We start from the raw sequence: 22,520 nt of genomic DNA on the forward strand, positions 1-22,520 counted from the left end.
TGGGTAGCCGGCATTCCTCCCATTCTTTTCTCACAGGAAAAAAAAAGGCCTGCAGAGGGGTGCGGGCAGGGCTGGCCCAGCGCCACCCGCCACAGGCCTGGCATTTGCTCCCCCGGCCCTGCCCACCTCCCCCCTGCAGGCAGATGCCACCAGCTGGGCCGGCCAGGGCTGCAGACGCTCCTGAGCGCGCGCGCGCGCGCATGACCCGGCCAGCCGGGCACTCTGCTGGCGCTTGCCAGGCCCGTGCCCTCCCCCCGCCCCCCCCCCCCGCTCCAAGGGGCGTCCCTGGGGCACCCCCCACGCCCCGCCCTCCCCCTTCTCCTGCCAGCGCTCCTTCCCCACCCTTCTCTCTCTCTCTCTCTCTCTCTCTCTCTCTCTCTCCAGTGAAGCCAGTCCTTGAAATTGAAAAGGCGAAAGCTGAGCAATCCAGACTAAGTGAATTTCCCAGCAAATGGATGCCCGGCGGGTTGGAGGGGGGTGCTCTGGCAGGGGCGTGGTGCAGACAGTTCCCTGGGGAGGTTCCCCCTCTCTAGACCCCCCCCCCCGCCATGCTCCGGCAGGAGATCTCTCCCCCGGGAGTCTGAGCAGCCGAGGGTGGAGGGAAGCCAGGTCCGCTTTCTGCTCTCCAAGGCTCCAGCTCGCTGCCTCCCCGCCACGGAGCCTCCCGGGGGCAGTGGCAGCCCGGGCCGGGCTGGGTTGGTGCGCAGGGCTGGCTTGGGCCGCCGACTGTACTTGGGATCGCGAGCGAGGGCCTCCCCCTCCTCTGCTTAAGAGGTTCTTCAGAGACCTCCTGTTCAGTCCTCTTTGGTTTTTCTTCACTTGAGGCACACCCCGCCATGTTCAGGGGGCTGCTCCAAGCTCAATGCTCGGTGGATGCTCCCTGCCCGGTGCTCGAGGGGGGGTGGGTCACTCCTGGCAGTTCACAAGGAACCCTGGGCCCCAGCTCTTTAAACCATCTTACTGGCTCAGAAGACAGGACCGTGCACCCACTGCCCATGTGACCAGTGGACGCCCGGGAGACAGATGGGGGGGGTGGATTGGCAGGGAGGGTGCTACCTTCAGCCGCCTAGTGCGCATGCTTGAAGGATGGAGGCGGCTAAAGGCTTGGACTCCTTGACCCCGCCCCCAACCCGACTGACCAATCCGCTTCAAATATGACCCCGCATCCCTACCAGCCAATCCGCGTCAAGCCTTTGCCTTGGACCAAACCGCGTGGGACTCGGAAGGCCCAAGCCAAGGAGATGGTCCCCGGACCCTGGTCATGATCTGGTTTTGACGCCCAGTCATTTGTTCTGGCAGTGACGCCGTAGGATAAGAATAGGACTCAAAGGGATGGGCGAGTCACAGCCAGCTCAGCCTTTGCGCTGTACTTCTGGCAACCCAAATTCTTCTGGTGGTGGCAGGCATACAGTGGGGGGGGGAGGGAGAGAGAGAGGAAGGGAGCGCCCTGCCTTCTGTTTGTTTATTCGCCGTCCCACCACCAGCTCCATTAGCGTCACGGTAATAGGCATTAAACGTCTGCACAGTGCTCGTGTTCATCAATTTTCCCATTGTTGAACATTTGTCTCGTTCGGTTTCGAAGGTGCGTGTGGTCTCTCTCTCTCTCTCTCTCTCTCTGTCTCTCTCTCTCTCTCTCTCTCTCTCTCTCTCTCTCTCTCTCCCTCTCCTTTCTTTTCCCACCTTCCTATATTTTTGTTGCTGCTGTTTGGATGAGTCCAGGAGCCAGGCACTCCTCCCTGGAGGACTGGGGGGGGGGGTTCCTTCTGGCCTGTTTGACGCAGAGGCTGGTCTGAGCCTGCCCGTTCTTCTCTCTTTAGGCCCGAGCGAGGAAGGGGGCAGGTGCCTGGTGGTGTTTTTATGCTTGGGCGGGAGAGGTTTGGCCCACACCTGGTGGTGCTCAGGGGCAGCTTCTGGCCCCTGGAATGGGTTGGCCAGTCCCGACAGGGCCTCAGGGCGGTGCTGGGGGTCAGACCAGGGCTGGCCGCATGCAAGACAAATACCATAGCCCCAGCCCGGAGTCTCTCCGACCCAGAGTGCCCGTTTTTATTGGAGCTGGGGGGCCACACCTGGCGGTGTCCGAGGCTTCCTCCTGGCTCTGTGCTCAGGGCTAAGTCCTGGTGGTGCCCAGGAGACCACGGGCAGTGCCAGGGATCACATGGAGGTCGGCTGAGTGCGAGGGAAGCCCCTTCGCTTCCTGCACTAACTCTCCAGCCCGGAGTACTCGTTTATTTATTTATTTTGATGGATTGATTTTGGGGGGTTTTCAGCCATGCCCAGCTGTGCTCGGGGCTATCTCTGGCTCTGTGCTCAGAGATCACTCCTTTCGGGCTTGGGACACTCCGTGGGGTGCTGGAGATCAAAGCCAGCTTGGTCGCGTGCAAGGCAAGACCCTACCCTTCCTTCTGTCTCTCCTGCCGGGAGCACCCGTTTTATTTATTTAGTAATTTATTTTGCCTTTTGCGTCACACCCGGCAATGCACAGGGGTCACTCCTGGCTCTGCACTCAGGAATCACCCCCGGCGGTGCTCAGGGGACCCTATGGGATGCTGGGAATCGGATCCAGGTTGGCCGCGTGCAAGGCATGTGCTATCACTCCAGCCCCCAGCGAGTGCCCTTTTTATTTATTTATTTATTTATTTATTTATTTATTTATTTATTTATTTTGCTCTTTGGGCCACACACGGTGACGCACAGGGGTCACTCCTGGCTTTGCACTAAGGTATCACCCCTGGCGGTGCTTTGAGGGACCATATGGGATGCTGGGAATCGAACCCGGGTTGGCTGCGTGCAAGGCTAACGCCCTCCCCGCTGTCCTATCTGTCGCTCCTGAGCGCCCATTTTAAAGGCTGGTAAGGTTCCCGTTCCCTGCACCTTAGACTCTGATGCCTGCTGATGGTTGCATGCTGTGCGCGAGCCTCGTATGGACGGATGCTGCATCCTTGCGAGGGAAGTTTGACAGCCTGGTGTGGGGGTGGGAAGACCCCGGGGTGAGAGGGCTGGGGTGGGGGGAGGCGTCCGGCGGGTTGTGGGAGCTGAGCCAGTGTCATTTCCCTGCTCCCCGCGCCTGTCCACACAGCGAGGAAAAGCAGCGTGTGAGGGGGCCCGGTTAGCGACTATTTATTGTGCACAGGCTGGAGGCAGAGTGGCCCGGGGGGGCCCTCACACCCCCTCCTCGGGGAGCTGTAGGGAAGATAAAGGGGCCCCTCTGAGGTGCTCTGAGCTCCTCAGCCAGAAGGGATGCGGGGTTCCCCGCGACGGCAGACAGCTCCGAGGCAGGAGCCAGCGGTACGTGAGAAATACGGGCTGCGAGGGAAATAAACGCCGCGGCGCTATTTATTATTGATGGAGAAGACGAAGCTCTCCTGAGCGGGAGGTCCCGGCACCCTCAAGGCCAGTCTCCGCGTTTCCTCTCCTTCGGGGTTCCCCGGAGCAGGGCGCGACACCCCAGGGCAGGGGCGCCCGGCGGGGAAGAAGGGAAGGCTTGCTCAGCCGCGCGGGCCGTGCAGAGCAGGGACCTTCTCGGGGGGGCACGCACACCCCACTGGTGGCCAGAGACTTTGCCTCTTCTCTCAGGACTGGGGAGTCGGGGGCAGGTGGGGGCAGCCCCGTGGTTGGGCAGGGTGCTAAGGGACACTGGCCACTGGCCCTCGGTGTCCCGGAGTTCAGGGAGACTTGGGGCTTGGACGGTGTGCAGACTGAGGGCTTCCTGGAAGAGGTGAGGGTGGGGGTGTGGACAGGGCTTTTTGAAAGGGAAACGATGTGGATGGACCCTCTTGAGGGCATGACTTTAGGGACCTTAAGCAGTTCCTTTTTTTTCCTTTGTGGGCCACACCCGGCGATGCACAGGGGTTCCTCCTGGCTCTGCACTCAGGAGTTACTCCTGGCGGTGCTCGGGGGACCATAAGGGATGCCGGGGATTGAACCCGGGTCGGCCGCGTGCAAGGCAAACGCCCTCCCCGCTGTGCTATCGCTCCTTAATAAGAACTCTCTCTCTCTCTCTCTCTCTCTCTCTCTCTCTCTCTCTCTCTCTTTTTAATTATTGGTTTTGGCATCTCACCCGACTGTGCAGGGGTTACTCCCGGCTCTGTGCTCAGGGCATCACTCCTGGTAGGACCCGGGGATCGTAAGTGGTGCCAGGGATAGAAGCCCAGTGAGCTGTGTGCAAGGTGCGCGCCTGACCGGCCGTAGCATCTCCCTGGCCCTGTCCCTCCAGCACCGAGTGTGTGTCCGCCCTGGGGAGGGAGTGCCTGCCTCGCCCTTCCTGATCCCTGCTGTGGAGCTGAGAGTGTGCGGGCCCGGGGGCCGGAGGGTAGTAAGGGAGTCTAGGACCTTGCCTGCACCCAGCCAACCCCAGTCTGATCCCCGGCTCTGCCGAGGATCCCCTGAGCACTTCCAGGGGTGATCCCTGAGCACAGGTGGGTGTGACCCCCAAACAGACAAACACAAATAACCAAAAAGAATGTGAGTTTGGGGGTCAGGGCGCGAGTACAGGGAGGTGAGGGGCTTGCCTTGCAGACAGTCGATCCTGTTCAATCCCAGGGAATGCCTTGGGCCCCTGGGCAGCCTCCAGGGTTGATCTCTGAGCACTGAGCTGGGAGTAGGCCGTGAACACCGCCACGTGTGGCCCCATGCCCCTAGGCAAAGCATATGACATCCTACGGATTTTCATTTATCATTAAAAAATTAGCCAGTGGGGGGGGTGCCTGGAGTGATAGCACAGCGGGGAGGGTGTTTGCCTTGCATGTGGCTGACCCGGGTTCGATTCCCAGCATCCCATAGGGTCCTCCGAGCACTGCCAGGAGTGATTCCTGAGTGCACGAGCCAGGAGGAACCCTTGTGCATCGCCAGGTGTGACCCAAAAAGCAGATAAATAAATAAATTAATTAGTAAACCTTGCTTGGCAACCTGGAGCGGTTACATCTCTCCAGCCCCAGTTTCTCTTGCTGTAAAATGGGGAGATCAGTGCTGACTCCCGAAGGCAGTGAGTCATCGGGGATGGCCCCTCGTGGACGCCCCTTAGTTCACCGGAGCCCCAGCGGAGAAACTGAGCCCCGACAGGTCAATGTGTCACTTAAGCACCCCCCCACGCCCAAGCTGGCTTGGGCACCATCCCGGACCCCCGACGTGGCGAGCTCGTCCTCCCGTGCTCCCCGGCATGTCCTGGGCATGGCTGCCTCCCCGCCAGGTGGGTGCTGGACCGAGGCTGGCCGGTCCGCGGTCGGTGAGCGCGGGGTGTGCTGGGAGGCAGGGCTGTGTCCCTGCAGGAGATGTAATTATAGCGTGCTGACAGAGCAGTGGATCCCGGTAAGCCGTGTGCGCTGGCGTGCCAGGCCTTTTGTTCACCGAGCAGCCTCATTGTGTCTCCCCTTCCCCACCCCCCTTGGTCGCCTTGAAAAAAAAATAAAGCAGTGGGAAAGATGAAGGGCTGTCAGCAGCCTCATCCCGGAGGCGGCTTCCTTGCTGGCGCTCAAGGCTCCCGCAGAAGCCGCCTTCCTCCCTGCACCCCTCCCTCCTCCCTGCACGCCCTCCTTCCTCCCTGCACGCCCTCCCTCCTCCCTGCACACCCTCCTCCCTCCCTGCACCCCTCCCTCCTCCCTGCACCCCTCCCTCCTCCCTGCACACCCTCCCTCCTCCCTGCACACCCTCCTCCCTCACTGCACACCCTCCTCCCTCACTGCACACCCTCCTTCCTCCCTGCACACCCTCCTTCCTCCCTGCACACCCTCCCTCCTCCCTGCACACCCTCCTCCCTCACTGCACACCCTCCTCCCTCACTGCACACCCTTCCTCCTCCCTGCACACCCTCCTCCCTCCCTGCACCCCTCCCTCCTCCCTGCACACCCTCCCTCCTCCCTGCACACCCTCCCTCCCCCCTGCACCCCTCCCTCCTCCCTGCACGCCCTCCCTCCTCCCTGCACACCCTCCCTCCTCCCTGCACGCCCTCCTTCCTCCCTGCACGCCCTCCTCCCTCCCTGCACACCCTCCTCCCTCCCTGCACGCCCTCCCTCCTCCCTGCACGCCCTCCCTCCTCCCTGCACACCCTCCCTCTCCCTGCACACCCTCCTTCCCCCCTGCACACCCTCCCTCCTCCCTGCACACCCTCCCTTCCGAGCCCAACGCAGGCCTGGGGGTGCCCCTGCAAGCGTCCCGCCTTCTGTCTGCCTCCAATCTCGCCGTCACCCCTCTTTTTTTCTTTTTGGGTCACACCCAGCGATGCTCAGGGGTTCCTCCTGGCTCTGCACTCAGGAATCACTCCTGGAGTTGCTCAGGGGACCCTGTGGGATGCTGGGGATCGAACCCGGGTCGGCCGCATGCAAGGCAAACTCCCTCCCCACTGTGCTGTCGCTCCAGCCCCTTCACCCTACTTTATCCTTCCTCTCCTGCTGTGTCCAGAGCTGTCTCCAGGGTGGACATCCTGGCCCTCTCTCTGCCCACCGGCGGGGGGAGGGCAGGCAGGCAGCCCCCCTCCCCACTCTCCTCACGCCAGCTCCTGGGGCCTCTGACCTCAGCTTCCCTTGGCGCTGTCACCCGCTCCCCGGGGTCAGGCATATGCCTCCCTCTCGCCCGCCAAGTGGCAATTTCCTGAGCGGGTCTGGAAGGGACCTGCCCGCTGGGCACGGCACTGCGGCTCCCTCCGCCAGGGATGCTGTTTTCCCGGGAATGCTGTTCTCTCCGTGCCCGGGGCTGAGCACCCGTGCCCCGGTTTCTGCAGACCGCCTCGGGTGGGGTCGGATGTGGGGGTGCGTCGGGCACGAGGCAGAGCTGGAATTCCTCTCCCGTGGTTTCCCTGCTCGCCCCTAACGGCCTCTCACTGCCTCGGTGCCCGCCGCCCCTTTGGCCTCTGTCCACCCTGTTGTGCCGAGTTTCAGACCCCCAGCTGCGGAGAGGCCGAGTCCCCACACGGCAGTGCGAAAGCAAAGGGACTTTATTACTAGCCCGAGCCAGCGCTGGCCCGAGCTGGGGTCCGAGTCTCACCCAACGCAGTGGCGTCTTGCCAAGGACCCCGACTCCCAATCACCAGCGGTTTCTATAGGGTCAGAGCTAGGAAGCACTTTACACTCTGGTCTGTTTAGCACCGGCCCTGTGACAGGGTGGTCAGCAACTGGGCAGTGGTTAGCAACCGTTTCTAAGGAGGGGACAGTGACCCCCGTGACCGGCCAGACCCGACTGCCCAGCTCCTTGTCTTGGCAGATTACTCAAGTGCAAGTCCCGCTCCGGGGAGACAGACACTGAGGCCTCGCTGGGTCTTCCTGTTCGCTGCAGCTTGTCCTGGCGTCAGCTTTGCCCTCGCAACCCCACAGCCTCTTTTGCTCGGCTCTTAGGCCGTTTTTTCTGCTCTCTCTACAGTGCTCTGACTTGCCCATCACCGACTGGTTCCGGTTCCGAGCCCCGGAAGCCGTGGGTGCAGGCGAAGGAGCTGGGGTCAGAGCGGTGAGTCCTCCTCCTCCTGTCCATGCCCGGCGGGGATTGGGGCCTTCGGCACCCCTGCGCCCCCTTTCCTCGCCAGGAAGACCGAGGCTTCCGCTAACACACGTCTCGGATGAGTGTTGAGATGTAATCCACCCGTCGTGAAACTCTCTCCTGTTGACACAGGCTCAGCTATATCTCCCCCATTTGTTTTTCATTTATTTATTTGTTTATTTATTTTTGTTTTGGGCCCCCCCCACACAGCTGTGCTCACCCAGAGAGTGATCCCTGAGCACAGAGCCAGGAGTAAGCCCTGAGCGTGTCTCTGGGTATGGCCCCCAAACAGAAGCAACAAAAGTGGGGGGGGGGGGCGTGTGGGAGACCCTAGACCCTAATCCAGTAGGACTGGTACCCTTTAAGTGGAAGGGATGAGAGATCAGAGGCAGGAGAGATAGCACCAAAGGTAAGGGGCTTGCCTTGCGTGCAGCTGACCCGGGTTCGACTCCGGATGCCAAATATGATCTCCTGAGTCTGAGTCTGGTCACGAGGGATTCCTGAGCACAGAGCCAGGAGTGAGCTCTGAGTGGTGCTGGAAGTGGTTCCTAAAGAAACAACTCCCCCTGCCCTGCCTTCCACCTGAAGTAGAGGAGGAGGAGGAGGGGGAGGAGAAGAGAAAAGAGGAGGAGGAGGAAGAGGAGGAAGAGGAGGAGGAAGAAGAGGAAGAGGAGGAGGAGGAGGAAGAGGAGGAGGAGGAAGAAGAGGAGGAAGAGGAAGAGGAGGAGGAAGAGAGGAAGAGGAGGAGGAAGAGGAGGAGGAGGAGGAAGAGGAGGAGGAGGAAGAAGAGGAAGAGGAGAGGGAGGAAGAGGAGGAGGAGGGGGAGGAAGAGGAGGAGAAAGAGGAGGAGGGGGAGGAAGAGGAGGAGGAAGAGGAAGAAGAGGAGGAGGGGGGAGGGGAAGGGGGGAAGGGGGAGGAGGAGGCGGTTGGCTCAGGTCAGACCCCTGGCGACCCCATGTCCCAGTGTCATCAGTCTCTTTGCCGAGTGTCGCCCCTCGGGAGGGATCACACACGCCTGAGTGACCCGTGTGGGCCCCATCTCAGGCCACACCCTCCAGTCCCTGCCCTGAGCCACTGAGGACCACTGAGGGTGGCCGCGGGCCGCCACCACCCCCTCCAGCCAAAGATGAGCAGAGAGGTGGGCACAGAAGGGTCCGGCCGGGTGAAGGCCCCTCTTTGAACCAAAGAGAGGCTGCGGAATGGAGCCCAGCCCCGCCAGCCCCTGGCCGGGAGTGTCTGGCCTCCAGGGCGCCGGGAAGAGGCATTTCTTTGCCTTTTGGGTCACACCCGGCGGTGCACAGGGGTTCCTCCTGGCTCTGCACTCAGGAATTACCCCTGGCAGTGCTGGGGGACCCTATGGGATGCTGGGAATCGAACCCGGGTCGGCCACGTGCAAGGCAAATGCCCTACCCGCTGAGCTCTCGCTCCAGCCCCAAGAAGCGACGTTTCTGGCACCCGCAGCAAATGAACCCCCTCACGTGCTATCCGGCTCAGCGGTTTGGCGTGTCAGGGCTCCCCGTGTTCCGCTCCTGAGTCAGCCCCGAGAGCTGTCACTTCTCATCCCCCCACCCCTCCCCACCGCCACCCCCAGCCCTAGGTCCCCCACTCCTAGGGGTTCTGCCGCCGGGGGATTGTGTCTCGGGGCGTTCCCTGCAGGGGAAGCACGCAGCGGGGACGCCGTGGTGTCTGGCCGCTGTCCCCGGCCAGCCGCGGAGGTGGTCTGATTTCTGCCCGGTTACGGCACGGATCAGCGACTTCAGGCCTTCTCCTCGCGGAATACTGTTTCCCCGTCAGAGCTTGTCACATTCTGTTTATCTCTTCATCCTTCAGTGGGTATTTGGGTTATTTCCATGACTTTTGGTTACTAGGAAGAATGTTGTCACTACTTTGCTGGGTTCTAGGGTAACTTCTTGTTTAACTTGATGAGGAACCATCAAGGTCTTTTGTTTTCCGTTTGGGTTTTTGGGCTTGGGGGTTTGGTTTTGTTTGGGGGCCACAGATGGCGATGCTCAGGGGTTATTCCTGGCTTTGCACTCAGAAATTACCCTTTTTTTTTTTAATTGATTCACCGTGGGTTGGAGTGATAGCACAGTGGGTAGGGCATTTGCCTTGCACGTGGCCGACCCTGGTTCAATTCCCAGCATCCCATATGGTCCCCTGAGCAGTGCCAGGGGTAATTCCTGAGTGCAGAGCCAGGAGGAACCCCTGTGCATCGCCGGGTACGACCCAAAAAGAAAAAAAATTGATTCACCGTGAGGTACAGAGTAACAAAGCTTTCATGTTTGAGCTTCGATCATAGTCACCAAGCACCCATCCCTTCACCAGGGCACGTTTCCCACCACCAAAGTCCCCGGTATCCCCCTCCCCCCATTCCACACCTCCCCCTGCCCGTGTGGCAGACAGTTTGCACAATTCTCTCTCCCTCCACTGTAGTTGCCTTCGATGTTTGAGCCCAGTCCCACCACCCCTCATAGCTGCCGGAAAGGCAGTGCCAGACCGTGTGTCTTCATTGCTTGTTGTGGATGCGGTATAGCGTCGCGTGGCCGTGACAGGGCCAGGCACTCTGGGAATTCTGAAACGTTAATAATTAGGGTCTGGAGAGGTCGAGGCAGCAAGTTGCTCGGGTCCGAGGTTCGTCTGTGTGTCTCGGGATCATGGCCGTGTGGGAGCTTAAGCAGACGGTGGCCGGGTGTGGCGTCATCTCGGGTCCCATCCGGGTGGGGGAAAGGAGGAGTGCCAACTCTGCCCCTGTCCTATGAGGCCTGGCGTTCGCTGCCACCTGGAGCTTGTCACTTGGAGCTTGTCACTGACCTCTAGAAAATGGCGGCCGCCGGGTCTCGTCGGGGGCGGGCGGAGGGACAGCACCTGCCCCGTCTGGGGCAGCCCAGTCGAAAGGGCCTACTGCAGAGTCCAGGGCCATCGCTGCAGCAGGGGGCTCGGGCCCACGGTCCGTTTGTGTGTCCTCAGGAATTACTCTTGGCCCTGAGGCTCATATGGGATGCCGGGGGCCAAACCCGGCCGGCCGCGTGCAAGGCAGATGCCCTCCCCGCAGTGCTCTGCCCCTCCTGCCCGTGTCTCCCCAACGTGGTGGCACGCTTTCACGCTGCCACCGGCCCAGTGTGGAGGAGGCCGTTTCCTCCCCGTTTCTGCCAATCTGTGTTACTGCCGGGACTTTTCTGCCCATCCTCCTGGGTATGAAGTGGCTTCCCGTTTGTGGCTTCGATTTGCATTTCTCTGGCGATGAATAATGTTGAACATCTGTTCATGCGCTTATTTGCCATGTGCCTATCTTCTTTGGAGAAATAGCTATTAATAGACTTTGCCTATTTTAAAATGGTGTCGTCTTTTTATTGTTGAGCTGCAAGACTTCCTGATGTCCTGTAGATATTTTGGTGGTAAGCCCCTTATCTAATAAATCATCTGCAAATGTTTCCTCAACGTCTCTGGGATGCCTTTTCATCTCTGGTGCTGCCGTTTGCATCATACATGTTTTTCATTTTGATGAAGTCCAACTTATCTTTTAAAAAAAATTATTCGGGCTCATTCTCTTGGTGTCATATCTAAGTAACCGCAGGTCACGAAGATCTGCAAATTATTTTTCTAAGAGGTCTTAGAGTTTTAGTTCTTGCATTTAGATCCGTGATCCAATTTGAGTTCATTTTTGTGTGTGGTGTGAGGTGGGGATCCAGGTGTGTGTGTGTGTGTGTGTGTGTGTGTGTGTGTGTGTGTGTGTGTGCGCGCACGCGCGTGCGCGTGCAGATATACCTGTGGCAGGGATAAAACCCAGGGCTGCAGGGACTGGAGTAATAGCACAGCGGGGAGGGCATTTGCCTTGCACGCGGCCGACCCGGGTTCGATTCCCAGTATCCCATATGGTCCCCTGAGCACCTCCAGGGGTGATTCCTGAGTGCAGAGCCAGGAGGAACCCCTGTGCATTGCCAGGTGTGACCCAAAAAGAAAAAAAAAAAACTAAAACCAGGGCTGTACCTCTGCAGACCATGTTCTGTGCCACTCAGTCACCAAGTTACACCCCAGCCCGCCTGAGGAGGAAACCTGGAGCTAACGAGGAGCTTCCTTGGGGGCAAATGTTCGTTTCTGCCTGACTGCCTTTCCCTTTGCTCCTGCAGAGGCTCTAGAATGCGACTCCCCCAGACCCCAGACTCGCCTCGACGGTCTCTTTCCGGTTCGTCTCACACCCAGTGGTACTCAGGGGTTATTCCTGGCTCTGTGCTCAGGGATCAGGCTTGGCCATTGCCCTCGGTGGTCCAGGGAGAGACCCTGGGGGGGCCGTACGCCGATAAACGCCTTCATGGCTGCCGTCTCTCTCTCTCTCTCTCTCTCTCTCTCTCTCTCTCTCTCTCTCTCTCTCTCTCTCTCTCTCTCGGCCCCCCACCGGTCCCCGTGTCAGGGCTCGGTCTTTCTCTGCCCGTTGTTCCGCACGGCTCCCAGAGCGGCGCTGGATGCTGAGGAGAATTGATCTGGGGGATGGCGAAGGTTGGATCGAGAGGGTTTGGGCTTCCCGCCCGGCCCGGCCGGGAGTTCTGGCTCCCGAGACCTCCTGGGATCAATGGCCGAGGAGCTGTCAGTTCCCCGTCAGCGCGGGGGTGTATCTACTCGAGGGCTCCCCGCGTCCAGTGCGTGGGGCCAGGAGCGGGTAGTGATGGATGCTGGGGGAGGGCCGGCCGCCTCACAGCGCTTGGCTCCTCCCGCCCAGCCACCAGCTCTGCTCTCAGGCCGCGGACGGCCCTTTTCTCCCCCCTCAGCACTTTCTCAGCACAGCTAATAGGTCCCCCGGGTGGATTTAGGGGAAGTGACGGAGACAAGTGATGGTGTGCCAGGCTCTGTGTCCCCTTCCTCCCCAGGCCTCCCGAGGCCCCGGGCCTGCTGTTTTCTTTCTTTCTTTTTTTAAATTTGATTTTATTGAATCACCATGAGATGCAGTGATAAGCTTTCCCGATTGAGTTTCAATCACACAATGATTGATCAAACACCCATCCCTCCACCAGTGCACATTCCCCACCACCAATCTCCCCAGTATACACCCCCCTTTCCCACACCCCCTCCCCCCCACCTCCCAGCAAACAATTTCCCCCAGACTCCCTCTATTTGGGGGCATTAGGGTTTGCAATACAGACACTGAGAGGCCATCACGTTTGGTCCTTTTCCTACTTTCAGCACACACCTCCCATCCCGACCGATCTTCCAACCATCACTGACTTAGTGATCCTGTCTCTGTCCCAGCTGCCTTCTCCCCCCGCTCATGAGACAGCTCCCAACCATGGAGCAGCCTTCCTGGCCTGTGTGTCTACAGTCCTTGGGTGTCAGTCTCATGTCATGTCACTTTATATTCCACAAATGAGTGCTGTCCTTCTGTGTCTGTCCCTCTCTTTCTGACTCATTTCACTTAGCATGATACTCTCCATGTCTATCCACTTATAAGCAAATTTCGTGACTTCCTCTATCCTAACAGCTGCATAGCATCCCATTGTACAGATGTACCCAGGTTCCTTTAACCAGCCCGGGCATGCTATTGGTCAGAGTGCCAGGGGGAGGGCCGGGGGGACCTCAGCAGCCTCCAGGCTCCTCCGTGACAGTCAGGGACGTGGAGGGTCTTGTTGGTTGCTGGGAGTCTCCTTGACTTTCTCCTGTAGGCTGAGCTGTAGCCTCTCCCCCGGGCCCCTGCTCCTGTCAGTCCCAAGCACGTGTGTGCAGATTGGTACCGTCTACCCCTCTGACTCCACCACGTAGAGCCGCGTGGTTGGGGGGGAATGGGCAGATGAAGGGGTGGGTCAGTGGATGCAGGAGTTGATGATGAATGGACGGGAGTTGATGGATGAACGTGTAGAGGGGCGAATGGATCACAGTGATGGATGAATGGATCAATGGATGGAGGAGTGAATGGATTCGTGGGTCGAGGAGCGAGGGGATGAATGGATTATGAATGAACGGCGGAATGAGTGAATGGACACGTATTGTTTCGTTCACCTCATTCCCCATCACCCCTGGCTGGCCTCCAAGCCTGTCACCTGCTCAAGGTCCCGGGGGCCAGGGAGAGAGCGCAGAGAGCTGGGGTGCACGCCTGGTGCCCCGGGGCGATGCATGAACCCTTGAGCGTGGCCACCGGGGTGTGACCCCCGTGATCACAGCGCCGCTGAGCCCTCAGACCCCCGAGCATTGCGGGCAGAGCCTCCTCGTCCTCCTCCTGGAGGCCCAGCTTCCGGAGTGCGCCCCCGCCCTCGAACCCCACCGTCTCTTCCCTTGCCGAGGGCCCCTGGGTGCCTGCGGGCTGTCGGCCTTGCGGCAGTTCCCACACCGCCTCGCGGGGAGAGAGCGGCATACGGGCTCTCCGTGGACCTCCGCTTTGTCCTGCCCTCCCGGCTGGGAACTTGGCTACTCGGCCGTCCCCCCAAAGCTGCTCCATGGCGGGGCTACTGTCCACGTGGTGCTCTGGTGCTCCCCCCACACCCCAGGGTTTGCGTTCTGCCTCCGGCTGGGTGCGGCCCAGAGCGTGTGTCTGGGGTGGCGGTGAGGGCCCAGCCCTCAAACCCCGACCGACTGCACGTCACTCACATAGCTCTGTGCAGGGTGCACCCCGGGACGCAGCTCCGAGGTCTTACACTTGACTCTCGGCTTAAGAATCGAGCCGGTGGGGCTGGAGCAAGAGCACAGTGGGGAGGGCGTTTGCCTTGCCTGAGGCCGACCCGGGTTCGATTCCCAGCATCCCATAGGGTCCTCTGAGCACCACCAGGAGTGATTCCTGAGTTAAAGCCAGGGGTCAGCCCTAGGAGTCAGCATCGTCGGGTGTGACCCAAAAACCAAAAAAAAAAAAAAAAAAAAAACAAAGAGTCAAGCTGGTAACTCAGCGGTGGCCGCCCGTGGCTCTCCAGAGACTCCCCGGCCAGTGGAAGTGAGGGCCTGGGGGTCTCCCCGGAGACCACCCTTCTCACCTGTCCGCTGCACAAGCCCTGCCCTGCCAGGGATCTGGCCTGGAGCTTGGGGCTCAGGGGTGGGGGTTGGGGGAGACGCCGGCTTGCTCTTGCGGAGATGGGCACAGGCGCTGGGGGGAGGGAGGGGTGCCCCGGAGGTGCCCCCTCCCCACCCGCCTAGGGAGAGCGGTTGGGCTGGGTCGGGGGGAGGAAGGGGTCGTGCCCTGGGCCTGCTGACGGGACATTCTGTTTTCCCGAGTCACTCACATCCGGGGTTTCCGGCAGGAGCCCGGCGCCCGGCGAGCCTGCGAGCTGCTTTCATCTCTATTTTCAGAACCGGGTGGTGCTGCCACAGAGCGGGGCTGGGTCCTGCTCGTGGCAGGGCAGGAGGGCCGTTCACACAAGGGTGTGTGCGGGGTGGGGGGTGGCCCCGGCTCGGAAAGCTGCAGCACCCCAGAGGGGTATTTGGTGCTGGAGCAGGAAGGGGGCTGGGGGAGGGGAGGGGGACGACTGGAACCGGAAGCTGAGTCTTCGGGACTTGGTACCCAACCCTCTCTGTCTCCTTCGCTCTCTTTTCCCGGGGGTGCTCAGGAGCCAGGGGGGGGGGGCCCTCCCAGTAGTACTCAGCCACCCGGCTCGGCAGTTCCCTGCAGGGACCAGAGAGTTGATCCCGGAGCCTGTCAGTGCCGAGAGTCCCCGGGCCGTCCCAGGGAACCGCCTCCGGAGTATACCCAGCACCTCCCGGGATGCTCCTGGGACCAGACAGGGCCAGGGGCTGCCTCAGCCGCAGGATGCAGGAGATGCAAGCACCCCGCTTGCTCCCCGCGCCCTGCTCCAGTTCCCCAACCCTCCCAGCTCTGTTCCGTGTGTGTGTGTGTGTGTGTGTGTGTGTACGCGTGTGTGCTCTTTGGGGGTCACACCCGGCGAGGCACAGGGGTTGGTTCCTCCTGGCTCTGCACTCAGGAATCACTCCTGGCAGTGCTCGGGGGACCCTATGGGATGCTGGGAATCGAACCTGGGTCCGCCGTGTGCAAGGCACACGCCCTCCCCGCCCTGCTGTTGCTCCCGCCCCCCAGCTCCGCTCTTCTCCCTGGGGGAAGCCACTTCTCCCAGCCCCCTGCCAGGCACCAGTGAAAGCCGAGAGGATTCTCCCAGGCCTGAGTCGGAGAACCCGGCCCTGAGCCTGGGCCTCTGGGCTCAGCGGCCTGTCCTGGCCACCGTCCCTCTGTCACGGCCGAGCCCCACGCACTGGGCTGTCCGGCCCCGTGCTCTGTGTCGGGCCGGGAGGGAGGAGGGAGGCTTGTCACTGTGTGGCCTGGCCACAGAGGGTCGGATTAACCTCCGGGTCAGTGAGCTGGCAGCCTCAGGAAATGCCTCTCTGGGGTCCGGATTTGGGCCAGAGACAGGTGGTGGAGCCCGGGGGAGGGGGAGGGAGGCCGCGCTCAGCTGCCCCGTCCCCGGCAGGGAGGGAGCTCGGAAGTGTGCGTGCTCAGGGCGCCCGCGGGCTCAGAGGCAACCGGGTCCTGCGCTGGTCACTCACCCAAGGTCAGGGCTGCCGGTCCAGCCGCCGTTGGCGCCTCTGCCGTGGGGTGGCCAGGGGGCCACACTCACCTTGGCTTTAGTTGGGTTTGGGGGGCCACACTGTGGAGCACAGGGGCGGTTCCTTTTTTATGGCGCTTTGGGCCACACCTGGCGATGCTCAGGGGTTGCTCCCGGCTCTGCACTCAGCAATGACTCCTGGCGGTGCTCGGGGACCCTATGGGATGCCTGGGATCGAACCCGAGTCGGCCGCACACAAGGCAAGTGCGCTGCCCGCTGTGCTGTGACTCGGGTCGCTCAGGGACTATTCCTGACCTGTGTCCGGAGGAACCCCTGGCAGGAACTCTGCCGTGCCCGGCATTCCGGCACAGCCCAGCCGCTTGCAGGACCGGTTCCCTAGCCCTGTGCTATCTCTGGTCCCCTCACTCACCTCTGAGAAACGCTCAGCGGTGGCCAAGTAAGTCCTCAGGCCAACGCTGCCTTTGGCACTTGCCTCCCGGCCTGCAGGAAGCGAAGGAAGTTGAGCCAGCTCCCCCCTGTAGACTCTTCCTATGTGTTCAATACCTCACTGCTGGCATGGACCATCGGTGGCTCACATTTGCGTATGGCTTGATGCACACAGAGCCATGCCCACACCTGGGGAAGATTCGACGGCCAGTTTCTCCCCATTGTAGAGAAGGCAGCATCGAGGCCCCAAGAGAGCCCGCCTGCAGGGGGCTGGGCTGGGCGGCACCTCCGGTTGGAAGCTCCTGCAGTCTGCAGAGGGGGCTTCGGTGGATGGATCTCGTGTGTGTGCATGTATGTGTGTGTATGTGTGTGTGTGTGTGTGTGTGTGTGTGTGTGTGTGAGGCTCCCGTGAGATTAGCTACCGAGCAGAGGTTTTATTTATGACCGGCGCCTAGAATATCCGGCCTGCTGCCGGCTAGAGTTTGCTGTCATGGCTGGCGCTGCCGAGCTCTCTGGGGTGCCTTAAGTCTCCCCTGTAATCTGCATGTCAGCCCTGCTCCGAGACGCCTCACGCTGGGCCTCGGGGCCCGGCTTAGCCCTGGTGCGGCTCTTCTGGGTGTGGGTTGGAAGCTTTGTCTCACGGTGGCCCCGGGCTCGCGAGCTGGGCGTCTGTCCCCGTCACGGCTCCGGAGAGGTCCCTCGTCAGCCGGCAGATGTAGTCATTTGGCACTCACGACTCCTCTTGATTAAAATGGTCTGAAATAAGGCTGTAACACGGGCACGGCGCAGGATCTCGACATTATTCAAGCGGCGTTAAGTAGTGTACGCCTAATGTGTGTTGTGATTTTTTTCATTAACTTCAATTTGGTGGACCTTGATATTTTAATTTGCAATGTGCTTCGTTCTTGAAAGCAGCCCGACTGCCTTCTTTAAACAAATGTTCCATATTTTTAACTCTTCACTAATTTGGGAAGGATTTCTTATTACTGATTAATGAGGTTTTTACTAAGAATAGGATCAAAGCAGCATACTACCCCGAGTTAGAAGGTTCCACAGAGATTATCTCATCCTCTTCATTTCGCAGCTGAAAAAAAATAAAAAAAAGAACAAGAACCCCACTGGGTTACTTTATGCACTCACAGATGATCGGTGATTTGATTTCTTTTATAGCTTTGCCCCTTAATTTGAAAGGGCCACAGGGACAAACAGAAGTGGGAATGGAGACATTTCCTAACCTTTCACTGAAGTCTAACAAATGGACGTGAAAATGCAATATTGTGTGAACTTTTATGAAGAGACTCACGGGTGAAGCTGAGACCCCCTAAAGGGTCAGAACATTTCCAGTGCCCCAGAAGTTTCCCTCACGCCTGCTTCCAGCCCGAGTCAAGGGAGACCACGCTCCTAGCAAACATCACTCTAGCACTGTCATCCCGTTGCTCATCAATTTGCTCGAGCGGGCACCAGTAACATCTCCATCGTGAGACTTGTTGTTACTGTTTTTGGCATATCGAATACGCCAGGGGGAGCTTGCCAGGCTCTGCCGTGCGGGCGAGATACTCTTGGTAGCTTGCCGGGCTCTCTGAGAGGGACGGAGGAATCGAACCTGGGTCAGCCGCGTGCAAGGCAAATGCCCTACCGCTGTGCTATCGCTCTAGCCCTAGCAAACATAAACACATAAATTAAGTCAAACAATCTTTTTTTATTTCTCTTCTTGGTTTTGGGACCTACCTGGCATTGCTCACGGGCTACTCCCAGCTCAGTGCTCAGGGATCACTTCCAGTGACGTTCACAGACCATGTGATTCCCCGGATAGACCCTGCCCCCCCCCCCATGCAAAGCTTGTTCTGTAGCCCTTTGAGCCATTTTTGTTTTGTTTTGTATTTTGTTTTTTTTTCTTTTGGGGTCACAGTCTAGCCCCATTGAGCCGTTTTCTTGGCTCCCGACACACGGATTAGATCTGGAAAGTCACATCGGTAGACTCCTACCGTGCCTACTCTTCCTCAGGATTACCCCCATCCTCTTAACACCAGCAGCTGAGGCTAATTGGTTTTCACTGTTGCTTCGGAGCCCACAAGCATCTTGTAATAATAGATTTAACTGTTTGACTTGTCTTTTGATGTGTGTGTGGCAGAGGGTGTGGGGTAGGTGTCGGGGCCACACCCACTGGTGCTTAGGGCTTATTCTGCCTTTGCACTCAGGGATCACTGCTGGTGGGCTCGGGGGACCAGAAGTGGTGCTGGGAGTCGAACCCGGGTCAGCCCCATGGAAGGCAAGCACCTTATCTGCTGTACTATCACTCCAGCCCAGCTTTTTTACTCTTTTCTTTTGGAGGGCAGAGGTCACACCCAGTGATGCACAGGGGTTCCTCCTGGCTCATGCACTCAGGAATTACTCCTGGGGTGCTCAGGAGACCCTGTGGGATGCTGGGAATTGAACCCGGGTCGGCTGCGTGCAAAGCAGACGCCCTCCCCGCTGTGCTCTCGCTCCAGCCCCAGCAGATCTCTCACTCTTGATGATATGTTGGTAGTTGGCCGGTTTTGAGTGTTTCTCGAGTCGTCCCGCTGTGATGGTTCTGATACGCCTTTTCCTTTGGGCAGCCGCACCCCCTCCCCGCCCCCCCACCCCAGGACTGGTGGAAGATGCTGTTAACCACTTTCCTTCTCATTGTCAGTTTCCCAGCAGGGTTGAGACGGCCAGTGTCCCCCACAGCCGTGCGGCGGGGGCCCGGGGGAATCTGGGCGCCTGGGATTTTGCTGGGGTCTGTGTCTGTGCTCGCGTGCCCGTGGCGTGTCCGTGTTCTGGTTTGATCCGACTTCGCTGACGGCCAGTGGTGCGGAGCTCTCAGGCTGGGGTTCTGAGCCCAGACGGGGAGGTTTGAGGTCACTCTCTGTCACCAGCGACGACCCGGGGGGCCCAGGGGCAGCTCAGGGATGTTGCAGACACGCAGAGCTGTGTCCCCTTGGTGGCTAGAAACTAGACATTCCCCTTGTGATTCTCTCCTGGGTTCCTTAAAACTCAGGGCCAGTGCGATAGTACAGCAGGGAGGGCGTTTGCCCTGCATGCGACCGACCTGGGTTCGATCCCCGGCATCCCCATAGGGTCCCCTGAGCCCTGCCAGGAGTGACCTCCGAGCACAGAGCCGGGAGGAAGCCCTGAGCACCATGGCGTGTCCAGGAAACCCAAATCATCACATCCAATTAGATTTCTCCTCCGGCCGCTGTCTGTGTGTGTCCCCACATGTGTGACAGGGGTCACAGACGCAGCCCCTGGGACAGCGTCCGTGTACCCCGGTCTCGGTTGGGGAACGGGGACAGGAACGCACGAGGGCTGTGCAGTGGGGACCCCAGGCGGGAGAGGCCAGAGGGGGGCTGCGAGGGGTGCAGGCTTCTGTTTCTCTGCTCCCCCCGTCCCCAGCCCACCCCCCTGCCTCTGCCTTGCCTCTGGCTGTCTGGGAATCACGAACATACTCGTGAGAAGTGGTCTCGTCTCTCGGGACTGGGGGTCTGGGTGGGGGGGCGTTGGCACACCCCTCGTCTGGGGAGCCTCTGCGGGCAAGGCTCTTTTTTTTTTGCTTTTTGGGTTACACCCGGCGATGCTCAGGGCTCAGGAATTACTCCTTGCAGTGCTCGGGGGACCCTATGGGATGCTGGGAATCGAACCCAGGTCGGCCGCGTGCATGGGTGCTCATGGGGTGAGGACGTGTGATCACACCAGGGCTGAGGGCGGGCAGGTGTCCGTCTGCCCCATCCCTCCTGATTGGAGGAGCCCGAGGAGGCAAAGCTTTCAACTGTATCGGATGCGGGGCGGCCCGGGGGGCATGGAGAGACAGAACAGCAGGCAAGGCGCTTGCACTGCCCACGGCTGAGCTGGGTTCCATCCCGGCCCCCTCCCTGGTCCTCCAAGCCCCGCCAGGACCATCCCTGAGCTCAGAGCCAGGCGTGAGCCCTGAGCCCCGCCAGGTGTGGCCCCAACAGGCAAAGCAATACAGATTTCAAGACAGTAGCAGCCAGGACCGAAGAGAGAGCAGAGGGCAGGAGGCCTTGCCTCGTACGTGGCTGATCCAAACTCAGTTCCCAGAACTGAACGGCCCCCTGAGCACCGCCAAGAATGACTCCTGCGTGTAGAGCCAGGAGTCCATCCTGAGTACTGCTGGGTGATGCCCCCAAACAAAACACAGACACCAGTAAACTTCCCCCAGCCTCAAAAAAAAAAAAAAAAAGAAAAGAAAAGAAGAGAAAAAGAAAAGAAAGTAACTAGCACTTCCAGCAACCCCGTAGCCAAAATCATACGCCGTGGCTCGAGTCTGACAGCCTTCCTGCTGAGGTCAGGCGCAAGGCAAAGAATGTTCGTTTTTCTCCACTTTCTGTTGAATCGATTTTTGGAAGTCGTCCCCAAAGCAATCAGGCAAGAAAAAGAAAACAGAGGTATCCCCCAAAAGGTGCTCAACCGTCACTGTTTGCAGGCAACGTAATACACAGAGAAAACCCTGAGGGCTCCACTCAAAAAAAAAAAAAAGCCCCCACACAGACGCTGGACCCCACAGGCAGACAGCTCCAGAGGCGGCACGCAGGTGCCGGCTGCATCTGACGTAGCCGTACACGGTCACTGCTGGTGCTGAGGCCCCTGGGCTCTGCCTGGCCATGCTCAGTGGACACCGTGGTGCCCGGGACCACCCTGGGGCCCTGTGCATGCCCGGGGAAGCTGCCGGGCTCCTCCTGGGCCCGTTTGAAGGTGGGGAGAGGGGCTGGAGTGATAGCACAGCGGGGAGGGCGTTTGCCTTGCACGCAGCCGACCCGGGTTCGATTCCCAGCATCCCATAGGGTCCCCCGAGCACCGCCAGGAGGAACCCCTGAGCATTATTGGGTAAACCCCCAAAAAAGCAAAAAAAAAAGAAAAGAAGGTGGGGAGAACCCAACACGTCAGGCTTGGCGGGGGCTCGAGTTCCCTCCCAGGGGGTGCAGGGAGGTTGCAGGGAGCCGGAGGGCGAAACCCCCGAGCCGGCGTCAGGCGCTCAGCGGCGGCCCACCCCTCTCGGAGTCCTGAGCGGCGAGCCCTGCGCTGGGGGTCTGGGTGACCCGGGGTGCGGGCGGGCGTCCTGAGCCCCTTCTCTGCCTTGTTGGTGCTGCCGTGACCTTGGGCTCATCCCTTTACCTGTCGGAGAGCCATAAAACCTGCCTCCCAGGAGTGCTGGCGGGATTGAGTGAGGAGACGGCCCGGCCTGGAATCGAAGGAGCTCCGTAAATGTCACTTAAATCTCGGTTTGTCCGCCATCCGTCTCGTTTATGGGGTGTGCAGGGAACATGCCCGAGCCTCCTCTCGGCTGCGCGCGCCCCCGGGAAGCTGTGTTCCGGCCTTGCGTGGGGGCCACCCTAGGGGGTGTGCAAGGCCTCATCCCGGCAGTGCTCGGCGAGCCTGATGCAGCGCCAGGGTAGGATCAGGGTTGGCGCGTATCAGGAGGGGCCTCACCCCGGCCTGCCCCGGCGGCTGTTAGCTGAGTGCTTTTCTTAGTTTAGGGGCCACACCCGGCGATGCTCAGGGGTTCCTCCTGGCTCTGCACTCAGGAATCACTCCGGATGGTGCCTGGGGGGGCCCTCTGGGATGCTGGGGATTGAACCCCGGTCGGCCGCGTGCCAGGCAAGCGCCCTCCCCGCTGTGCTGTCGCTCCGGCCCCGTCATCTGTATCCTAAGGATACCTGCCCTGATCCACGTGCTCCTCAGTCGTGTTGATTCTGGGGTTTTTAATTTATTTGTTTTTGTTTGGGGGGGCCAGCCCAGCTGTACTCAGGGTTTATCCCTTCCCCTGCACTCAGGGATCACTCCTAGCAGTGCTCGGAGTACCATGTGGGGTGCCCGGGATCTTGGGTTCTGGATTTTGCAGGTAATGTTTTTTTCAAAGGGCAAAACCTCAGCTCAAAGGTTATTTCGGGGAGGGGCACACACCTGGCAGTGGGGATATGCCTGCTTCAGTAACTGGGGATACGGGCAGGGTGATGGTACAGCAGGGAGGGCGTTTGCCTTCCAGGCGGCACCCCAGGGTCCTCTGACCCTGCCAGGAATGGTCGCAGAGCCTGGAGTATGCTCTGAGCACTGCTGGGTGTGACCCCCAATAACAACAACAACAAATATAATATGTACATTAATAATTAT

At 59.9% G+C, this 22,520-nt stretch overlaps 1 protein-coding gene across 3 annotated transcripts in view; it reads left to right on the plus strand.

Moving 5' to 3' along the window:
• Positions 1 to 22,520, plus strand: part of TSPAN9 (tetraspanin 9) — a 213,495-nt gene that overhangs the window by 91,871 nt on the left and 99,104 nt on the right. For 2 of the 3 annotated variants that reach the window (XM_055142856.1, XM_055142857.1), the window contains one exon: positions 7,348 to 7,431. The exons of the other annotated variant lie outside the window; for it this stretch is intronic. The gene's annotated coding sequence lies outside the window, so the exon portion shown is untranslated. The remainder of the gene's footprint in view (positions 1 to 7,347; positions 7,432 to 22,520) is intronic. 3 annotated transcript variants of the gene reach the window in all.

Source organism: Sorex araneus, chromosome 6 (genome assembly GCF_027595985.1).
Source record: "Sorex araneus isolate mSorAra2 chromosome 6, mSorAra2.pri, whole genome shotgun sequence".
NCBI lineage: Eukaryota > Metazoa > Chordata > Mammalia > Eulipotyphla > Soricidae > Sorex > Sorex araneus.